At 37.5% G+C, this 21,979-nt stretch overlaps 1 long non-coding RNA gene and 1 pseudogene across 1 annotated transcript; both read left to right on the forward strand.

Moving 5' to 3' along the window:
* The first annotated feature begins 909 nt into the window (after positions 1-909).
* On the forward strand, positions 910-12,678 carry LOC136696801 (NACHT, LRR and PYD domains-containing protein 12-like; annotated as a pseudogene).
* A 3,823-nt stretch (positions 12,679-16,501) lies between these two features.
* Positions 16,502-18,817, forward strand: LOC136696859 (uncharacterized). Its single transcript, XR_010802654.1, has 3 exons — positions 16,502-16,951; positions 17,520-17,612; positions 18,487-18,817. It is a non-coding gene; the product is annotated as an uncharacterized lncRNA (long non-coding RNA).
* The last annotated feature ends 3,162 nt before the right edge of the window (positions 18,818-21,979 follow it).

Raw genomic sequence — 21,979 nt, forward strand, 5'->3', positions numbered from 1 at the left:
AGCGCCATAAATATCAAACATAAATCATCATCTCAATCATCATCAGCCTCTTTTGTCAGTGAATGACGCGCTGAACTCTCTCAGGACTGTGTCTCCCCCTGTTGGACCAGGAGAGAAGTGTAACTCTGTGAATGGTAATGCACTTCATTCACGGTCCAGTAGAGGGCGCTAAAACACTGTGCTGCTGGAATGTATGCCTTAAGTAAATGTAATACATAACTAAGGTACAATAAACAATAGACAGGAGGAAACATGTATTTAAAACTAAACATAGTTTACTTTCTGTTTTTCACAAGGGTTTAACATTGTGCTGATGTTATTTTGGAATTACTAATTTGTACTAAATCACTACTAATATATAAGTGCACACAATATACACTGAGTGAACTAGGCTTGTTATTTTTGCCTCTCTTCTAACACAATTTTTAAAATCTTTATGCTTAATCTAAGTCGTTTGTTTCTAATTTACAAGTGTAATAATGTGTAATATTATAGAAAGTTGTATTTTGTGTTTCTGCTTCATTTTTTATTAGTGACTTGTTTGACACAGTGTTTTTTAATGACTATTAATTTTTATTTTATATTTATGAATTTATTAATAATTTAGGCACACTTTTATTATGTTTCTAGAGTTCAGTCTAAATATAAAGTAGATGAATATACCGCAGCTCCATTATGAGAGCGGTGAAAATACTTTATATTATTGTAATTACACATTAGTAGTGGTTTAGCGCAAATTAATGGCTCCAAAATAACAAACGAACATCACTAAGTCAGCACACTTTAAATATACAGGTCCATTATTCAGCAACCGGGGTGTATTCATGCAGGATTGTCTGCGCATGCGCAGTTCACGTGGTCCAAGACGGCGTGTCCCAGCGCAGAGCGGAGTGAGTTAAAGAGAAAGTGCAGAGAGCAGTGAGGACACACACGGTGAGTGAGTCTGAGCTGGACTTTCTGACTGATTATTATTATTACTACTATTATTACTGTTATTTATAGTCTTAGTAAACAGAACTGACTTTGAGAGGAACGGTGTTCTCCGGAAGGGAACGGTCTGATGACGCTGCGCTGAATCACTGGAGTGAGTTCGGGATTCTGAATGTTACAGTTTTAAATCTGTATTAGTTCATCTCCCAACGACGTTTAACAACGTGGAAAAGACGGTTTTGTGGACGTCCATTAGACGTTTAAGCTCGGGGAGCGTGAATGCGTCTTTGTATGACTTCTGTATTAAACAAGACGTGTTCCAAAAGTGTAAACCTCTCTGTTGAAGGTTGGAAGGAGCGACAGATTTATACAGAAACTGACAGAGTGTCATTGTTTACAGACTGATGTTAACGTCATTCCAGACTTCACCAACAATGAACACCCGTGGACGTCTCTCTCAATCTGAGTTCAGAGTTCAGAGCTGGAACTGAAATATAAGGCTAGTAACAGGGTGCTTTCTAATAGCTTTCAGTTTTTCTAGTAGTTCACTATTTCAGTGAATTCCAGCAAACGGCAGGGTTTGGATCTCAGAAAACTGCAGATACATTTCTTAAAAAGGAATAATACATATAGTGTAATCCATCTTGTGACATCTGCTTAGCGAAGACAGGCAATACGTTTAAGATAAATCTACTGAATTAATTATTGTTGTACTCTAGTCAAATAATGTACATTAAACATATTACAACTGTGTATTAAATTAGAGGGGGAGACTTCAAGGACGAACCTGGAAATTGGCTTGTCACTTATTGCTAGCATCGTTGCAACATTAGCTTATATACTGCTTAATAGCAAAGAGGTTAAATTTGTAGAACAATGAATCCAATACTACCTTTAAAATACCTCCAGCTTAAAATGATTGCCAATATTTTTTGACCGAAACCCTAAAATAAATTCCACCTTTCAAAATTTAAGATAAGCGTTTATTTAAACTTTCATCTCAAACCTTAAAACAATAAAAAGATTGCCAATACATTTTAAACACCTTAAAAAAATTCCACCTTCAAAAATTTCCACATTAAAAAAACTGCTGTTTTATTTAGTCATCCACCTTAATTAAATTAAGACTTCAAATAACCCTTAAAAACTTAAACAGACATTCAATACATTTTGACCGCCACTTTAAAAAAAATCCACATTAAGCAAATGGCCATTTTATTTAGAATTCCACCTTAAATATATGTCCACATCAAATAACACTTAAAACATTACAAAAGACTGGCAAGATATTCTGAACGCCACATTTAAAAATTCCACATTAAAAAAAGTAATTTTATTTGGATTTCCACCTTTAAAAAATTTAATTTTAAAAAATGGCCATTTACATTAGACTACCACATTAAATAAATTACCACTTCAAATAACCCTTAACACCTTAAAAATACTCACAAAGACAATATTGAACACCACATTTAAAAACATTTTTGGCATATCAATATTAAATCAACATTTTTATCAGAATCATTTTATATCAGGCTTATACTCATTATTATATCTCTCATAGCTGTTGGTAATATTTGTATTAGTTTGTTTTCCAGAATAAAAGTCTCTGTGAATGTAAAATCTGTTTGAGGAGATTATAAATGAGTTATATTCTGTACAGGACAGTAATCTGAATGGTCCGATGGTGGACCAGCAGTGGTCTACAGGACTGATATATGCTCGCTGTCTGGGAAATAATGACTACGCCAAATAAACTGACACCTTAAACTCTACCACCTTAAAAAGGCTCCTATTATATTTACCTCGTTCAATAAACTGCTGCTGGAATTTTACACCCCACCTTGAGAATCCAGCCACATTTATTCGTGCCTTCCTTAAGTCAGTGGGATATGCATTAGGCTCTATGTGAGTGAGTCTGTGTGTATTGTCTATGAGTGTCTGTGTAAGAGTGGCAGTTAAATGTCAGTGTTCCGGAAAATTCTGCTATTCATTTCCTATGAGGGGACCATGTCCTGTTTGAACAAGCGCTGTACGAAAACCATACCCCACACCACAAATCTAATCACATTGTACAAGAAAGAACCCTTTGGTGATTTGTGCAAGAACTGTGCAGATTGAGCAAGAATTGTTTGAGTTATTGCAGAGTAATAACACATAAACATTTTTAAAAAGGTGTGCCCACATGGTCAAAAAACACGTTGAAGTCTATGGGGCCTGGGGCAGGGCCGGGGACAGGGCTTGGGACTCTGGGACCCACCCTAGTACCGAACAAACACTCATAACTCAAAAACTCTACTGTGAAATGATTTCATATTTATAGCTTTTAGAAAGGGGACATTTTTCTACCATTTACAGTTTAAATTAAGTTTCTAGGTGAATGTATAATGATTTTAGAAGAAAATGTTTAGCTGAAAGAGGCACCAAAATATCAGACTGCTTCTTCCATGAATGTGGGGTTAATCATGAGTGGACTGAACAGTCAAAATCAGTACTGATTAATTAATATTCTAATCTGTGATCAGAAAATAAAACATCTCTCATTTCATTCTGCTTTTGTTGGTTAGAAATGGATTCTGGACTTCATCAAATCCTCAAATCCACCCTGATGGAGAAGTACAGGAAATTTTATGAAGAACTCTTACAGCATGGAGCATCACCTCCTCTGTATGAGATCTACACAGATCTGTACATCACAGAGGGAGGGAGTGGAGAGGTCAGTAATGAACATGAGGTCAGACAGACTGAGACATTGTCCAGGAGACCAGCAGCACAGGAGAAACCCATCAAATGCAGCCAGCTCTTTAAAGATAAAGACATCAGAACTGTGCTGACTAAAGGAGTGGCTGGAATTGGAAAAACAGTCTCTGTGCAGAAGTTCATTCTGGACTGGGCCGAAGGAAAAGAAAACCAGGACCTCCTCTTTATATTTCCACTTCCTTTCAGAGAGCTGAACCTGATGAAGGAGAAAAGGCTCAGTCTGATGGAGCTTCTTCATCAGTTTTTCCCCAAAATTAAAGAATTAAAATCAATGGACTGTGACTCTTCCAAAGTCCTGTTCATCTTTGATGGTCTGGACGAGTGTCGACTTCCTCTGGACTTCCAGAACAACGAGGGATTGTGGGATGTAACACAGTCAGCCTCAGTGGATGTGCTGCTGACAAACCTCATCAAGGGGAATCTGCTTCCCTCTGCTCTCCTCTGGATCACCTCTCGACCAGCGGCAGCCAATCAGATCCCTCCTGAGTGTGTTGCCCAGGTAACAGAGGTACAAGGGTTCAGTGACCCTCAGAAAGAGGAGTACTTCAGGAAGAGGATCAGTGACCAGAGCCTGGCCAATCAAATCATCTCCCACATCAAGTCCTCCAGAAGCCTCTACATCATGTGCCACATCCCAGTCTTCTGCTGGATCTCAGCCACGGTTCTAGAGGGAGTTTTGTGTGGAGCAGAGGGTGGAGAGACCCCCAAGAGTCTGACTCAAATGTTCACACACTTCCTGATTTTTCAGATCAAACAAAAGGAACAAAAGTACCAGGGAAAACAAGAGGTTGATTTTCAGAAAACTAGAGAGAGTGTCCTGGCTCTGGGAAAACTGGCGTTCCAACAGCTGGAGAAAGGCAAACTGATCTTCTACGAGGACGACCTGAGAGAGTGTGGCATTGATGTCAGAGAAGTATCAGTGTACTCAGGAGTCTGTACCCAGATCTTCAGAGAGGAGGTTGAGCTGCACCTGGGGAAGGTGTTCAGCTTTGTCCACCTGAGTGTCCAGGAGTTTCTGGCTGCTTTATATGCATTCCTCTCCTTCCTCAGCAAAGATGAACCAGAACAGAGTTCCACTGATCTCTCTGGGATCTTCAGAGCATCCATTATGTCAGAGTTCCTGAAGTGTGCAGTGGACAAGGCCTTACAGAGTGAGAATGGACACCTGGACCTTTTCCTCCGGTTCCTTCTGGGTCCTTGTAAGAGAGAATCAGACTCTCTTACAAGGAATACTGACTCAGACAGGAATCAGATCTCACAGCACAGAGGAGACAGTGCAGTACATCAAGGAGAAGATCAGGGAGAACCCCTCTCCAGAGACCTCCATCAATCTTTTCCACTGTCTGAATGAACTGGGTGATTGCTCTCTGGAGCAGGACGTACAGGAATATCTGAACAGAGGAGATGACCCTTTTCTCAGTGGTCTCAGTCTCTCTCCTGCTCAGTGGTCAGCTGTGGTGTTTGTTTTGCTGAACTCAGAAGACGTTTTGGAGGACTTTGGTCTGCATAAATATGATTCATCAGAGGAATGTTTCCTTAAGCTGCTGCCAGTGGTCAATGCATCCAGAAAAGCAGTGTGAGTATTTTATGTTGTAAATGTGGTATTGCACTGTGTGTGTGTGTGTTTGTATTTTTATATATCTGAGTGTGTGACTTTGACATTTCTTATTAATCAGTGAATTACGTGAGAAGGAAAGTGAAACTTAGTTTTTATCTGTATCTTCTGAATGAATGTTTACAGCTGGAGTTTAAAGACAGATTATTGTGGAACATAAACCCAGATATCTCTCTTTCTCTCTCTTTCTCTCACTCTCTATCTCTCTCTCTCTGTGTGTTCTGATGTATCATTATTATAATTCCAGTATATGGGAATGTTATCTCACGGAGAAAAGCTGTGCTGCTCTGGCCTCAGCGCTCAGCTCTAACTCCTCAAACCTGAGAGAACTGAATCTGAGTTACAATCAGCAGCTGCAGGATTCAGGAGTGAATTTGCTCTTTGCTGGAATGGAGAGTCCACACTGTAAACTGGAGAAACTGGGGTAAGATCATTATTTATCACTTTGTGGAGGTTAGTTTGATTCATTTTATTGAAGCTTTCATTAGAAATTTCAGTCTTTAAAAGTAACTAGTGATTTAATATTTAATATAATAGATGTCTCATTTAGAATTGCTCCTGATGCAAGGAACATGATGAAGCTCCTTTCTATATACACCCCATATTTTCCCTAAACCCAATAAACTTAGACCCTCTGCAGGGCCCTATCTTCAATCTGACAACAAGGGGTGTTCAAATTTGTAGTGGAATAGCTGATAAACTATAGAATCCCTGACACATGTTCTCCCCAGAAATTTTTCATAGGCCAGTGGTCAGATGGGGCCACTGTAAATCTTGGGGTGGCACACACAAAATCCAAAAGCCTTAACTGAATTTCAGGAACTCTATTAAGCTCTTGTAGTATACAGACTAGTTTAAAACTATGTCACTGATACACATTGGTTTCTTATTTTACAGTTAATGTTACTCATTATCTGATGTGCATAGAATAATATGGTGAAATTTACATTTTACTGTTCAACAACAAACCTGTTTTATTGTGCTATCTATCTGTCAATGCAGGGGTTAGGTGAGTCACTGTAATTCAAAGAGGCTAGTTACCCTATTTAAAAAAAGACAAATATACAGCTTTAAATGTGAAGGAGTACTTATTCAAGTTGCTATTTTATTTCAATACAGATTTGTGTTCAATACAGATTCACTTGTTGCTGTGCCTTTTGGCAAATGCATTCACAAATTCATCTAGATCATTGGCCCTAGCCCTTCCTCCTCTACCTTTAACACCACCAAATTGCTCAATCACTCATCATGCATTTTATACCTCAAGACAATCTTGATAAACTTTAGCACAGAAACAATACACTCACATGCTGCAGTACCCACAGGTAATGTAAGTACATTTTTGTGAAGTGTTTGTGTGAAATCTGTGTATCATTGATTGTATTCCAGTTTGTACAGTTGTAAACTCTCAGAGAAAATCTGTCCAGCTCTGGCCTCAGCTCTCAGCTCTAAATTCACAAAACTGAAAGAACTGGATCTGAGTCTCAATAATCTGCAGGATACAGGAGTGCAGCTGCTCTGTGGTGGGCTGGAGAATCCACACTGTAAATTAAAGAAACTGAGGTAAGATCATACCTTTCATACCTATCATAATTTTTTCACTGTGTATCCTGCCAGCCCCAGAGTAAAATGTCTGGGTGATGTCAGAGTGAGCCCATGTGTGAATAGAGCCAGTTAATTTCCAGAGGACTTGGAGTGAATTTATGTCATGCCTCCCGCATGCACTGCACAGGTGCCGTCCCATGCCTAAACCATGCAGAACATTTAGAGTAGTGAAAACACCTTTGACATGGGAAATCTCTGGCTGTACTTTACATGTATTGTATGTACTGCTATCAAACTAAAGACTTCACTAAGTCTGTATTATTACAGTGTTTTTAAACAAGACAAACAACTCAACATTGATTCTGGCACAGCCACTAAAGGTGTATTTAATTATAGCTGGCTAAAGAAAGAAAATATTTGTTAGGGACAGTAAAGCTTTAATTGGTCATATGTCTTCAGATTTAACCCTCAAACCCCTGGTTGAAAAATATTATATCAGAATGAATTCCATGCTAGCTGGGGCTTTTCTGGTATTTGATATGAAAAATGTACTTTTTTAACAGAAACCACAAGAATCATAAATGTGTTCTTTTTTGTGTGACACAGTGGAGAGAGTCAGAATTCAGCACAACACTGCTCAGTCTCATCTTGTAAAGCAGGGGTAATTAATTAAAATTCATTAAGGTCCAGTTAGAGAAAAATACAAATTCAAGGTCCAGAACATAATGTATAACCTGCATATGAAAAGTAAAATTTACAAATACAACAATGATTTAAAAAAAATGCATATGTACATAAAGTCCCTAATGAATTTTGTAGTTGCAGCTGACTCACTGCTTTACATAAGCAGTGATCTGATTGGCTCTTATTGCTGGAGGGTGGGGCTTTATCCATAAACAGAATCCATGTTCGTCGTTATGAGAATTTCAACCCGTAATTGTTCCCTTCTGGTTTTAACTCACACAACACTGTCATCCTGAAAGTGTCCCAAAAGAGCTTTTATCATGTCCTTTGGGCTGTTTTTACTGGCCACAGGACAGCGGCGTTTAGAGCCCTGCCCTGTGTGTGTCACTCAGTGGAGTCACAGCACTCATCATAATGCACAGATCATAATCCACAGGTGTTCAAAATTAAACAGCTCTTAATAGTTTATCAGTTACAGGTCCATATTGTAAAGTGAACACACAGCACCATCTACTGTTGAGGTTGGGGTTCAAGTCTGTACATCAGTTCTGATTTGTTTGCAGATCTGCTCAGACAAATTTGTGCATGGTAAAATTGTGCCAAAAGTCACGTAAATCACACTGCATCTGTGAGAAAGTTGTGTTTTGTATTTGTAAATCACACTGCATCTGTTAGAAAGTCGTGTTTACACAGAGCTCCAGTACCTCATAGTCAAATCAAGTGGATCTTAAAAATGCATTGAATTATTAGTCAGAATGTCTATTTTGACCAGATATTGACACACAACTTTTTTATATCACCGCTTGACAGTAAACTCATTCCTTTTTTCTCTTTAAACATTTTCATGAATGGAGCATCATGACAGCTGACAACACATTATTTTTCTAATGCAATCCCACTGGATAAATACACTGGAAATAGCTTTGATCTCTATACTTTTCCCTCTCTCTCTCTCTCTCTTTCTCTCTTTATCTCTGTGATGTCATTCTCATTGCTCTTTCAGATTGTATGGCTGTAATGTCACAGAGAAAGGCTGTGCAGCTCTGGCCTCAGCTCTCAGCTCTACCTCCTCTAGTCTGAGAGAACTGGACCTGGGTGAGAATAAACAGCTGCTGCATTCAGGAGTGGAGCTGCTCTGTGCTGGACTGGAGAATCCACACTGTAAACTGGAGACACTGGGGTAAGATCATCTTAAACACTGTGTGGACATTAAAGGTTTAATAATTTAAATTAACTTTACGTTTACTTGAGTCAGATTATTCTAAAGTAACAATACTCTTACTTGAGTACAATGTTTAGCTGCTGTAACCTCCTCTGAATATGACTCTCCAGTTCTTTGTCAGCTATTTTAAAATCACTCAGTGATGATTAAACACAGCTCCCTGTGCTCTGTCCCTGACATTTTTCGTTAATAATCTCTAAGTGCTTTTGATTGCAACCTTTAACTTGTGTTATCTCTAGTCACACCCTACATTTGTGAGCTTTTGCTGGCCATGTGAGAGAGCTCACAGATGTTTTCTTTCCTTTGTGTTTAAAGCCCTGTGTCTTGTTCTCTGTCCTTGTCAGTCATTTTGTTCTAGGTGTGTTTGTGTGTGTAACACTGGTTTCTGTTCTGTTTAGTTCAATTTTGGGTTTGGTTCTTTAGTGTTGTGATTTAATTTTGTGTTCACTTTTTACTTAACTGTGCACATGTTTCCATCTCCTCGTACCATCATTGCCTCACTGGCATTACAACAATGCTCCTATGATTTACAGCATTTTATTTAAATCAGTCACTAATAAGGCTGCACACCTTTCTCCAGTTCTTTGGCAGGGATTATATAATCAGCCAATAAAAAGATCAAACATGATGCTCCAGCTTTTTAACAGCTAATTTTAAATCTGTCAATAATGGGATCAAACAGCATTGTCTGGTTCTACATTGAGTATTGTAAACTCAGACAATAAGGAATCAGACATTATGCTCCAGTCCTTTATAGGCTATGTTAAAGTCAGTCAATATATAGATCAAACACAATGCTTTTGTTCTTTATTAACTATTTTAAAATATGTCAATAATCAATCATGATGCTTGGGTTTTTGTCACCTATTTTAAAATCAGTCAGTGCGATTGAACACAATATTGTTCAACAGCTATTGTAACATATGTCAATTATGAGGTCCAAACATTGCTCTGTTTTTTAATCAGTTGTACAATCGATGAGTAAGATCAAGCACGACACTCCAGTTTTTTAATCAGGTATTGTAAAATCAGTCAATAAATATAATGCTCCAGTTCTGTATAAGCCATTTTAAAATCAGCCATTAACAAGATAAAACACAACTTTCAGGTTTTTATCATCTACATTAAAATCGGCCAATCAGGAGATCCAACTCAGTGCTCTGATATATTTATCAGCTATTTTACAATAAGTCAACAATGAGGTTGAACATGACACTCAGGTTCATCAGCTGTTTTAAAATAAGTCAACAATGAGGTCAAAAATATCCTCCGTCATTAACAAAATCAAACATAACAAATCAAGTGGTTTTTAATCAGTTATTTTAAAACGAGTTAATAAAGTAACCAAAATCGATGATCTGGTTCTTCATCAACTATTTTAAAAATCAGCCAATAAGGAGATCAAACAATCTGCTAAAGGAAATCATAAGCTATTTTAAAAAAAGGTCAGTCATTAGATCAAACACTATGCTCCGGTGGTCACTATTGGTGTTTGATGCTGTAGATTTATATTCCAGGTTGTGGCGCTGTAACCTCACAGAGAAAAGCTGTGCAGCTCTGGCCTCAGCACTCACCTCTAACTCCTCTAGTCTAAGAGAACTGGATCTGCACGAGAATGAAGAGCTGCAGGATTCAGGAGTGGAGAAGCTCTGTGCTGCACTGGAGAATCCACTCTGTAAACTGGAGACACTGAGGTTAGATCATCACTTTATCACTGATTCATTCTAGAGACGTTAAGTTAGCTACTACCCACCAGTTCCTCATTTAAATGATCAAACGTTTATATATATATATATATATATATATATATATATATATATATATATATATGTATGTGTGTGTGTGTGTGTGTGTGTGTGTGTGTGTTTTACTGGCGAGTGAACACAGTTTCAGCCAGTTCAGAAATTTGTACCTGTAGTTATTCCAGACGGTCTCTAGACACACCACGGCCCTGATCAGATTAAAGCAGTAACAGATGAACAGATGAATGTGCTAAATGTCAGCCTGTTTACAGCAGATTCCTGTGGATATTTTGTCGAATAAATGAATGAAATTATGTCAATCAAATAGAAATTTCAGGAAAAATAATCAGACACAGCAATGCTGAGTTTTTAAAGCCTATGGACTTTGTTGGTCCAACTTGTAGAAGTATTATTTTGTGAACAGTTGTAAGTTCATGTTTTTCTGTATGTCATAATTTCTGTTCCAGGCTGCAAGAATGTAATCTCTCAAAGAAAAGCTGTGCAGCTCTGGCCACAGCTCTCAGCTCTAATTCCTCATGTCTCAGAGAACTGAATCTGGGTTGTAATCCAAAGCTGCAGGATTCAGGAGTGAAGCTGCTCTGTGCTGGACTGAAGAGTCCTCATTGTAAACTGGAGACACTGGGGTAAGATCATCACTTTCTTACTATGTGAATATTAGTGGTTTACTGTGATGGTTGTCTGTAACTGTTTGTGTATCACACTTCTCCTGATCATAACAACTAGCAAAGGGACATTTAGTTTATGGGAACTAATGATCATATCATTACCATATATCTCCATTATTTATTATTATTAATTATAAGTTTATATTTACACCCACATGGGTGGAACATAAACCCAGATATTTGTAAATGAAACTGATATGAATTGTCAGCACTACAATGTGTGTGTGTTGTCAGTGTTCTAATACATCACCATTTATATTCCAGGTTGTATGAGTGTAATCTCACCGAGAAAAGCTGTGCAGCTCTGGCCTCAGCTCTCAGCTCTAACTCCTCTAGTCTGAGAGAAATGGATCTGAGTGGCAATAAAAAGCTGAAAGATTCAGGAGTGAAGCTACTCTGTGTTGGACTGGAGAATTCACTCTTTAAACTGGAGACACTGGAGTAAGATCATCATTTATCACTGGGGGCATATTAGTATTTTCATGAATCATCTGCACTGTTATGACTGGATTAGACAGCAGTGCTGCCAGCTTTTATACTCTTTATACTGTCCACTTTATTAAACATTCCTAGTTTCTAGATCCACATTGTAAATTTAATTTTGTTGACAGTTTATATTATTTTTTTTCTATGATATCAGTATATTGACATATGATTTCTGTCCTAGGTTATATAACTGTAATCTCACAGAGAAAAGCTGTGCAGCTCTGGCTTCAGCTCTCAGCTCTAACTCCTCTAGTCTGAGAAAACTGGATGTGAGCGTTAATAAACTGAAGGATTCAGGAGTGAAGCTGCTCTGTGCTGGACTAAAGAATCCACACTGTAAACTGGAGAAACTGGAGTAAGATCATCACTTTATCACTGTATATTCGTCTTTGTTCATGCATATTGTGTTAGTGTGTATATTTATTTATGTGTCTTTTGGGTGTATACTTTTTATGTGTTATGTGTTTATTGTAGTTATGAATTGTGTGTGTAAGTTTGAGGTATTTTTCTTTTTTTGCTGCAGTCTTTCTGACTGCAAAATTAGAGCTGAAGGCTGTGCTGCTTTGGCTTCAGCTCTAAAATCAAACCCGGCTCACCTGAGGGAACTGATCCTGATGGACAGTGATCCAGGAGAGTTGGGAAACAAACTGCTCTCTGATCTACTGGAGGATCCACTCTGTAAACTGCAGAAACTAGAGTGAGTTGTCTAACAGTTTCTTTATATTATGTGATGAATGTAAGTCAATGTCTGAATATTTTCTCATATTCCCTGTTTTACAGATTCTAAACTATATTTAGCTGATCTGTTCTGTCACACAGACAGTGACGAGGAGAAATTTAAGTCTTGATACCAACACACACATGTGCTATATGACTCTGTAAGATCGTAGTGTGTGTGTTTGTGTGTTTATTGGTCCAGTCTGAGAACATGGCACTGCGTTGAGAGAGGGGAATGTGCTGTCAGCATCATGTCTCTTCTTGTCTTCTATTTCTTGGCAAAAATGTGTTAAAAACCAATGATCATATTGTTCCTGGACACTCTCAACAGTGAAAATGTTGATAGAATTTATGTACAAACCCCATTTCCTGAAAAGTTGGGACATTTGCACTATGTAAATAGTAAGATAATGCAATCATGTTCAAATTATGTAATAATATATTAATATTTAATTGAAAGCAGTACAAACACAACATTTAAAATGTTGAATTATTGATTTTTTTGCCCATTTCAAATTTGACGGAAGAAACTCATTCTAAAAAAAGTTGGTATTCAGCAACAAAAGACTAGTGAAGTTGTGAAATGCTACCAATAAACAAACTAGATTTATTGGCAACAGGCCAGTGACGTGATTGGGTATTTCAGTCTTTCAGTTACTGAGTCTTTCAGTAAAAATGAGTTTCACATAAAACCTTGGGTTAAGTATAGGTGGGCGAACCTGACAAAAATCACAAGCAAATTCACTTTATTCTCTTAATTCAGAGGGTTATAAACTTATCCAGTACTTAGATGTTCTCTGGAGTGATGCTGTGATGGAGTGGCTCTGGCTGAATGCCATCCAACCCTTACAAATATATTTACTTTACTTCAGATATTTGTGTGATTTTTTTAAAATTATTATTATTATTTTGTTAAAAGTAAAAATTATAAAATATAAAACATGATTTTGGAGAAGCATCTTTCATTAATTAATTAAGCTCTCATCACCATTTTTCTCCCTCAGGACAGTGTCCTCTAGTGGACTAGGAGTGAAGTGCAGGCCATTGTGTAAGGGACTAGAGCCTCTCCTCATTTATATTTTGGTTTCTCCATGCCTTAGTTTTTTATTTTTATTTTTATACTTTCTCTATTGTATACATTCTTGTATATTTTTTTGTGTCTTTTTTCTATTTCAATAAAATTGTCTGCACTTCAGGGCGACACGGTGGTGCAGCAGGTAGTGTCGCAGTCACACAGCTCCAGGGGCCTGGAGGTTGCGGGTTCGATTCCTGCTCCGGGTGACTGTCTGTGAGGAGTTGGTGTGTTCTCCCCGTGTCCGCGTGGGTTTCCTCTGGATGCTCCGGTTTCCTCCCACAGTCCAAAAACACATGGTGGATTGGTGACTCAGAGCTACTGTTCACTATAAAATACTTTCTCTCAGAGGATTTGAGCTGGAAACTAAAGTCATAATCGTTTTTAATGAGAAGGTTATGTTGGTTATTACAGCTGTGGTGGTGCACAAGTGAAGAATAAAGAGAAACAGTAAGATTTCTGTGTGCGTGCACACAGCGGTTTACGGTAGAGATTGAGTGAGTGGTAATTCTTCTGGGGGAAAAATATACAAAAATAAACAAATATTAACTACACGTGATATACTGAGAATATGCAAAAACAAGCCTGACTGGTATAAAATAACATGTTATAACCATTAAATAGGGCAATCCCAATAATTCTGCAGCTGCAGCCTGACTGCAGATTCTCCAGCTAGAATTATTTTGTTCTTAAAAAGATTCTGGAAACATTAGCTACACAAAGTGTTCACAAAGTGTGGAATGTTTTGGTTTTTTTTGTTTCCAGAATATGTGTAGGATAATATTCTTTAAAAACATAAAAATATATAGTGATAACATTTTTAGAACATTATGCCCAAACATTGTTAAAAACGTTAAAATGTTTTCGGCTAGTTTTTTTTTCCCCAGAATGTTATTCTTAAAGCAAATATTCTAAAAATATTTGGTGAGAATATTGTCAGAACATTATGCCCTTGCATTATTAAAATATTTTCATCTGGAAGATTTTTGAATGTTCCCAGTATCCCAGACAGTGAGCATATATCAGTCCATTGTCATAAAAAGGCTGGCACACCACTGACTGTAGACCACTGCTGGTCCACCATCGGACCACTCAGATTACTGTCCTGTACAGGATAACTCATTTATAAACTCCTCAAACAGATTTTACATTCACAGAGATTTTATTCTGGAAAACAAACTAATACAAATATTATCAACAACTCTGAGAGATATAATAATGGGTATAAGACCGATATAAAATGATTAAATGATAAAAATGTTGACACTGTGCTGATTAAAATTATTTACTAATCTTATTTATAAAGAATAACAAAAAGAACCTAATGAAGGAAAAAAATGTAAATTGGACTGTGAATGGAAAAGTACTAAAATGTGGCAATTTGTCTAAAATTCTGTAAACGCTGCGTAAAACACTAGTGGACCTCCAACTTTGCCCTCAGTGGGTCAGCAGTGGTCTGCCGTCTCCTTGCTCTCAGGGATGTTATTTCTGAATAGGATAACATGCTTTAAAATGTTAAATGTTTTAGATAACACCATCAAAACATTATACACTGAGATATTTAAAATGTTTACAGTGGTGAATTTTTTTTAATATTCCCAATTTTTAGTTTATTTTAGAGAAGAATTTTCTTTAAAAAAAACATTATACAATTATATTGTGGTAACAACTTATTGATTTGTGGTTGTTAAAACAACATAGCGTCTAGACTGAGACAGTGAATTATTATTCAAAATTGCTTTACATTAATCCCACACAGATGATTTCTTTACATTCTCATTTTAAACAAAGATGGATATATGAAACTAACAGTTGAAACTGGTAACTTAATTCCAGTCCCAGAAAAAGGCAGGTCTCTATATAAAACCTAAAAAATTCATGTTTCAAATTCAGATTTCAAAATTACAAATCTAAGCCAGACGTGAACCATCAAGGCTTCACAAGAAAAGTAAACTTCCAAAGAGGGATTGAATGCAGCATTTAATGTGACAAATCTGACATTCTGACCAGTTCATCCACACAGCTTCTAAGTTTTCTCAAGAAAAGCTCTGGATTAGTAAAGCCACAACACCAGAGAGTGTATGGTTCACTTAATATTTTATACAAGTCTGTGACTGGAACTCCGTTACATACAGCACTGTTTTATCAAACAGATAAAGATAAGTATTTCTAAATAAATGACTGTTTCCGAGCCATAATCTGTTTCTTTATCAAGTATACATTACATCTGGTTAATAAATTATAAAAGTGCTTGTATTTAGTAATTCAAAAAACACTACCATTAAATTATAATATACTAAGTTCCGGTCACGATCACAGACATTTCCATAGTGTCTTTTTTTAAATATGTGCTGTAGTTAAAAGCCCTGTTTAAACAAATATAAACACCAGGCAGTTCAGGACAGTGTATGATCATGGAAAGCCTGTTGTCAAGACAAACTACAAAACTTAAACCTACCCTGAAATGTACTGAATTGATATTCAAACCATTCATTTATAAGATAAAACTGACAAGCTGGCAAGAAAACCCGCTGTTTTATACTTGATAAAGGATCAGGACATTTATGTAGAAATAATTACATTTCTACAGCTATAAATGTTTGATTTGATAAAACAAAATGTTTTATTTTGTATGTCATGGAGGTCAATTGCCTCGCTAAAATATTGATCAAGCCACTTGCTCTCTGGTGCTGTGGTTTTACTAATCCTGAGATTTCATGTTTTCATGTAATGTTAAACAGAAAACCTGTGCAGATGCACTCAACAGATTGTTGATGCAGGTTTACCATATTGAGAAACAGAAATGGACAACGCATCACACGAAAAAAAGACATAATATTGATGTTTTGTTGAGTGTGGCCATTACAGTTTTGCAGCAACAGTTTCTTCCCTCTTCATGAGTAATGAGGGGGTCAAAGTGGGATGTTAAGCAAACAAGCAATTTATATTTAAAAGCAGAGAAGCCACATTGATTCAGTAATTATTTAATTTTTAATTATTTATGGTCCAATTTCCACACCATCACACAGAATAAGCCTTAAAAGAGAAATTAACAGGTTTCTAACAATATAAGATTTTTTTCAAAGAAGCATTTTTTCAGCAAAGAAATAGTCTACAAACACAATTTTCCTCACTTTTTGTGCTATGTTAACATTTTAAATTGACCTATTTAGATATTTAGATTAATATCTAATTGTAGGGTGGCACGGTGGAGCAGCAGGTAGTGTCTCTGTCACAGTTCCAGGGTCCTGGAGGTTGTGGGTTCAAGTCCCGCTCCAGGTGACTGTCTGTGAGGAGTGTGGTGTGTTCTCCCTGTGTCTGCGTGGGTTTCCCCCAGGTGACTGTCTGTGAGGAGTTTGGTGTGTTCTTCCTGTGTCTGCGTAGGTTTTCTCCGGGTGACTGTCTGTGAGGAGTGTGGTGTGTTCTCCCTGTGTCTGCGTGGGTTTCCTCCGGGTGCTCCGGTTTCCTCTCACGCTCCAAAAACACATGTTGGTAGGTGGATTGGAGACTCAAAAGTGTCTGTAGGTGTGAGTGTGTGAGTGAATGTGTGAGTGTGTGTCACCCTGTGAAGGACTGCCGCCCACTTAAGGGTGTGCTCTTGCATTGCGCCCAGTGATTCTGGGTAGACTCCAGACCCACCACTGCCCTGAACTGGATAAGGGTTACAGACAATGAATGAATAATGTATAATTTTGTTTAAAACATTTATTTAAGGCCTATTTATTTGTTTTCTAACTGTAATTGTAAATATATAATTGTAAATGTATAATTAGTAATTATTTTAGAATGCCGTGATGAAGAAGGATGTGTAAAACCTCCACCATCTGTTCCTTCAAATCATCCAATGTGTTTGAATTCTCTTGTGGTTTGAAACTAAAACTGGTAAAGTAAAGAAAAATATAAACTGAATGCTACGTAGAATCTAAATTTAAGATTGTAGTTCAGTGCTGTGTCAGTACTGAATTTAATTTCAGATGCTATAATAGTGTCAAATGAATAACATTCAAATTAACTTCATGGTGGCATGTGTCTAACTTGATAAATCATTGTTTCTCTGCAGGTGAGGATCTGCAGCTCTCCAGCTGTAATCTGTAACAGATCTGAGCTCCAGGTCGAGTTCCTCTGGAGATGTGTGCACAGAGACACACCAGAGGTGAGAGAAGAGTGGGACACAGATGAAGAGTTAATGAAGTTACAGAAGTAGATCAGTACTCAGAGATTTGAATACACAGTGTCAGTACACAGAACTCACACTTGAGCCCTCACGCCCATGGTGCTCTGTGTAATGTGTGTCACAGACCGGTTTAATAAACACTGAGTAACTCTTTCTGGTGTCGTAGCTCTAAAAATCTGGACATTTGGTGTTAAATTTTACAGCTGTGGTGAACTCAGAGAGGCATTAACAGCTGTGTCCAGTGAAGATTACAGAGAGAGACGAGATGATTTAGTTTTGTGAAAGAGCAGAAAGTTAAAGCCTTAGACTTTAAAGTGTGTCAAAGCCTCCAAATATTCATAAGCATGTATACTAAATTATCTCATGAACTTTAGACATATTTATGTTTACGTGTTTAATAAAACACTGTAATGTTGAGCGCAGTTTGGTTTAAATCATAGTGATTTAAACACCTGAAGTGTCCCATTCTGTTTTTAATGCTCCTTGAACACTTGAACCCACACACCCTTTTTACTCACTCTTTAACAACATAATCAAAGGGCACACTTCCAAGAACGCTTTAGGGCTTAGGTCAGGAATTGGGACAGGATGTCTGTGTCTTTAAACAGTCAAATTTTATACACACCCAGCCTGACCCTCCATCCCCCCAACCCCCAGAGTTAACAGAACTTCAGCTTATAATCAGTGATCAGTACAGACATTGTGTCTTTAAACAGTCGTATCTTCTGCACACACATGGCCGGACCCTCCACCCCCACAAAATATCTTATATTAACAGAGCGATGCTTTAAAACAAAAATATCATTACAGTGTTTCTTATTAATTATGAGAGTTCAAATACTGCTGAACCCAGGTGTGTGTCCATGTCAAGTGACTGGTTGATGGATCCACTGTATCTCAGAAGGGGAGACTCAGAAATGGGTCCACAGAGAGTGACATGTCGTCAGGCTTCCTACCAAACTTCTGGAAGTATTTCCATTCTCCTGTATCCAAACATGGGTCTACAGATACAACCAGGTCGTTGGACTTCCCACCAAACTTCAGGGAGTGTAACAGTTCTCCTGAACCCAGCCATGGGTCCATGAAGAACGAGTGGTCAATGGATCTTCCACGGCCCTACGGAAACAGATACAGATCACCTGAACTCAGAAATGGGTCCATGAAAAGAGATTAGAGGATGGGTCCTCCGCTGCACTTCAGAGTGAAAGACCGTTCTGCAGGTCTGAGGTGAGGATGGTGTGATGGATTTGAAAGTGTTTGTCAGTTCCAGTTTCTCCTGATCAGTCTCAGTTCATGAGGAAGTGTCTGTAGAGGATAGAACAGTAATGAGGAAATTTAACCTGGAGCTGAAAACTGTAATTAAATATGAGAAATGTTTCTGAACTTGTAGAACTGGAAGATAATCAGAATGATTAAATGTTGGTATAGATATGTTTATATAGATATTCATTAATATGTAAATGTTGTGTGTAGATTCCGGACGGAGAAATCAGGCATCTCCAGTAAAACTCACCTGGAGTTCATATTTAAGGTGTGTATCTGATCTCAGTGTTTGTCTGGTGCAGTGATAAAGACATGGTTTATGATGTTGTCCAGGTGTTAAAGGTTTTTTTATTCTACTCTGCAGTGTAATGAATCCTGCTGCAGTTAAACGACAATAACGGGGTCACAGGGATGGTCCACACTTTCATTACAGTGTTATTAATGTTCTCTCGTCACTCTCTGTCTGTCCTGATCAGATGCAGAATTGCCTTCTCTGCTGAAGAGTTCAGATTACCCAGCATGCTCTGAGAGAGAGGAGGAGGATGAGGATGGATTCAGAGAGGGAGTGATGTAGATCACACTGAAGCTCCTGAGGAACATGAAGCACACACTCCTCGCTGATGCACTACAGACCAATGTGCATGCTGATACGGGGTGGTTAGAGCATTCATTTAAAAAGGAAGCAGGATGGAGGTGGATAATTCTTTGGCAGTACTGTCTTTTCATTTTCTCTCTCTCTCTCGGTCTGTTAAATGCATTTATAAGTTACATTTATTCTTTATAAGAGCCAGCATGATGTTTATATTTATTTTTTCTTTAAAAATATGGATTTGTGCCATATTAATGTAGACTACCTCACTATTTATTGCATACATTGTGATATCTGTAACTAATCATAAATCAGAATATTTGTAATAAATATAAAGAATATTATTTTCCTATGTAGTGTGAGAGGTATGTGGTTAAATTTCTCTAATAAGAAGTTTTACTTTTAGGACTTTAATCTTCAGAAATTTAGCCTGTTCACTCCTTTCTCATCAGAGCCCAGATCGGAATTTCAGATCCCTTATAAGCTAAAAATGTTTTAAAATTTTTAAATTGATTGATAAAATGTACATATGGTTTAAACAAAATATTTTAACAAATAAAACAGCAATCCACTGTAGATATCTGACTACTTTTCTAGGAGACTAATGCTGCACTTTGCTGTAAGTCAATCAACAGACAATTAATGACAGAGGACAGAGCCAAGGAGCTACAGTACTGCTGTCTGTCTCTGCATTAGCTAAATAATGTTATAGAATTAGAATGAAAGAAAAAAAGACATGAGATAAATGATGCCCACCCAACTCCTAACGTGTCATGTGTGGACTGTCAGTCAGCCATGGACATTGGATTGTCAAGAAAAAAACTGTCAGGTTCAGTTGGGAGAGATCTGAAAATGATGTGGCTCTTTTGACCACACTGTCAGAAAGTTTTTCACTGTGGTGGTACCCTCAAGGGCACATATTTGTACCTTTAATTAGGGAACATAATTGTATATTTTAAATTGTGTTGATTTCATTCGCCCTGTTTCATCTCCAGGACTTTTATTATGTTTTTTATATGACACATTTCTATAATGAATGATTACAAACATGTATCTTTCTGGAGAAGAGAATGTACTGTACCTTTAAGGAAGAAAAACTGGACTTTTAAACACTGTTGTCCTTTTAAAGGGAACTTTACACAGTTTGTACCTTTAGTAACCAATAACGTACCTCTACTGTACCTTTTTTTTCTGAGAGTGTACAGTAAGGTGACCAGATGCCCTAATAAATAAAAATGTGTATAGTTCTAAATGCTAAATTAATTTTTCCTAAAAATAACTGGTTTAGCAGCAGAATAGCTCATATGAATAGCAAGGAGAGCTGTTACATATTGTCGTGAAAGTGACAATATATTGGCAATGGTTTCTGTTTTTAGTTATTTATATTAAACCAAATAACAGAGAATGTACCCCATTAGTATCACATTACTGATAATGCCATGACAGTTGTTTTCCAGCGCTCATTGCAGTAGAGTTTACAATGGTTTCACACAACCAAACTGAGCTTATGATATCCTCAGGGGCACAGGAGTGAGTTTGATATTTGGTAGGAGGGGCATATTTGCTGAGTCAAAGCCCACCCCATGCCCAAATTATGAGCTATACGTTGATTCCTATCAGACAAAGAATTCCTGGACACTTTTTCATCACTAAACTATTTTGGACCTCACCTCATTCCCTTTCTCTTTCACTGCTTTATCCTGCCACTCCCCCCTGTCTCCACAAGCATTCTCCTAATAATAACAATACATGATATTTAAAATAATGTAAAACTAGGCTAGGGTTAATGACTGATTATGGTGTGATCTTGTCCTTGTGTGGTGTGTAAAACCTGTTGTATACTTACACTAATGCTACTTTTTTAAAAAGAACTTCAGTAAAGTTGTGTCTTTTGATGATTTACTTTTTTGTGGCACTATGCTGAAATCAAATTACAAAACAATTTGTTAACACTGACATAATTAGAGCTTGACAGAGTTATACAGTGAAACTGTGTCCCAAACCACACACTATGGAACTGTACACACTACACTACAGAGACACTGCTGAGGGTGGTGTATATATTCACACTATTCAGTGCAGCAGTGTGCAGTTTGGGACACGCCCACATACTAATGTTAACTTCATGTTTTTAGTGCTTTCTCACAACCTGAACACAGCTGATATTAACATTCACTAACTCTCAGATCCTCCTCTGTTTCCCTAACAGTTAAATACAAGCCGCTCTCAGAACTGTAATCTGTAAACTGTCTGTTATCTGTTGTTTCTGTGCTCTCCAGAACGTATTTGAGAGTGTGCACAGGCTACAAGGAGGTGGGGCAAAGCACAGGATGTCCCTCCCTTCCTGCGTTCAGTTCTCGTGTTGTATAACCTGGTTCTCTTGTATCCATGTTTTTGTTCACGTACTCTCCTTCTTGTGCTGTTAAGCACACACCTGTGTTAATTATCCCCCACTGCTCTGTGTTTCTGTATGGTTTATATTCCCAGTTCCCTG

This window comes from Hoplias malabaricus, chromosome 5 (assembly GCF_029633855.1).
Source record: "Hoplias malabaricus isolate fHopMal1 chromosome 5, fHopMal1.hap1, whole genome shotgun sequence".
Taxonomy (NCBI): domain Eukaryota; kingdom Metazoa; phylum Chordata; class Actinopteri; order Characiformes; family Erythrinidae; genus Hoplias; species Hoplias malabaricus.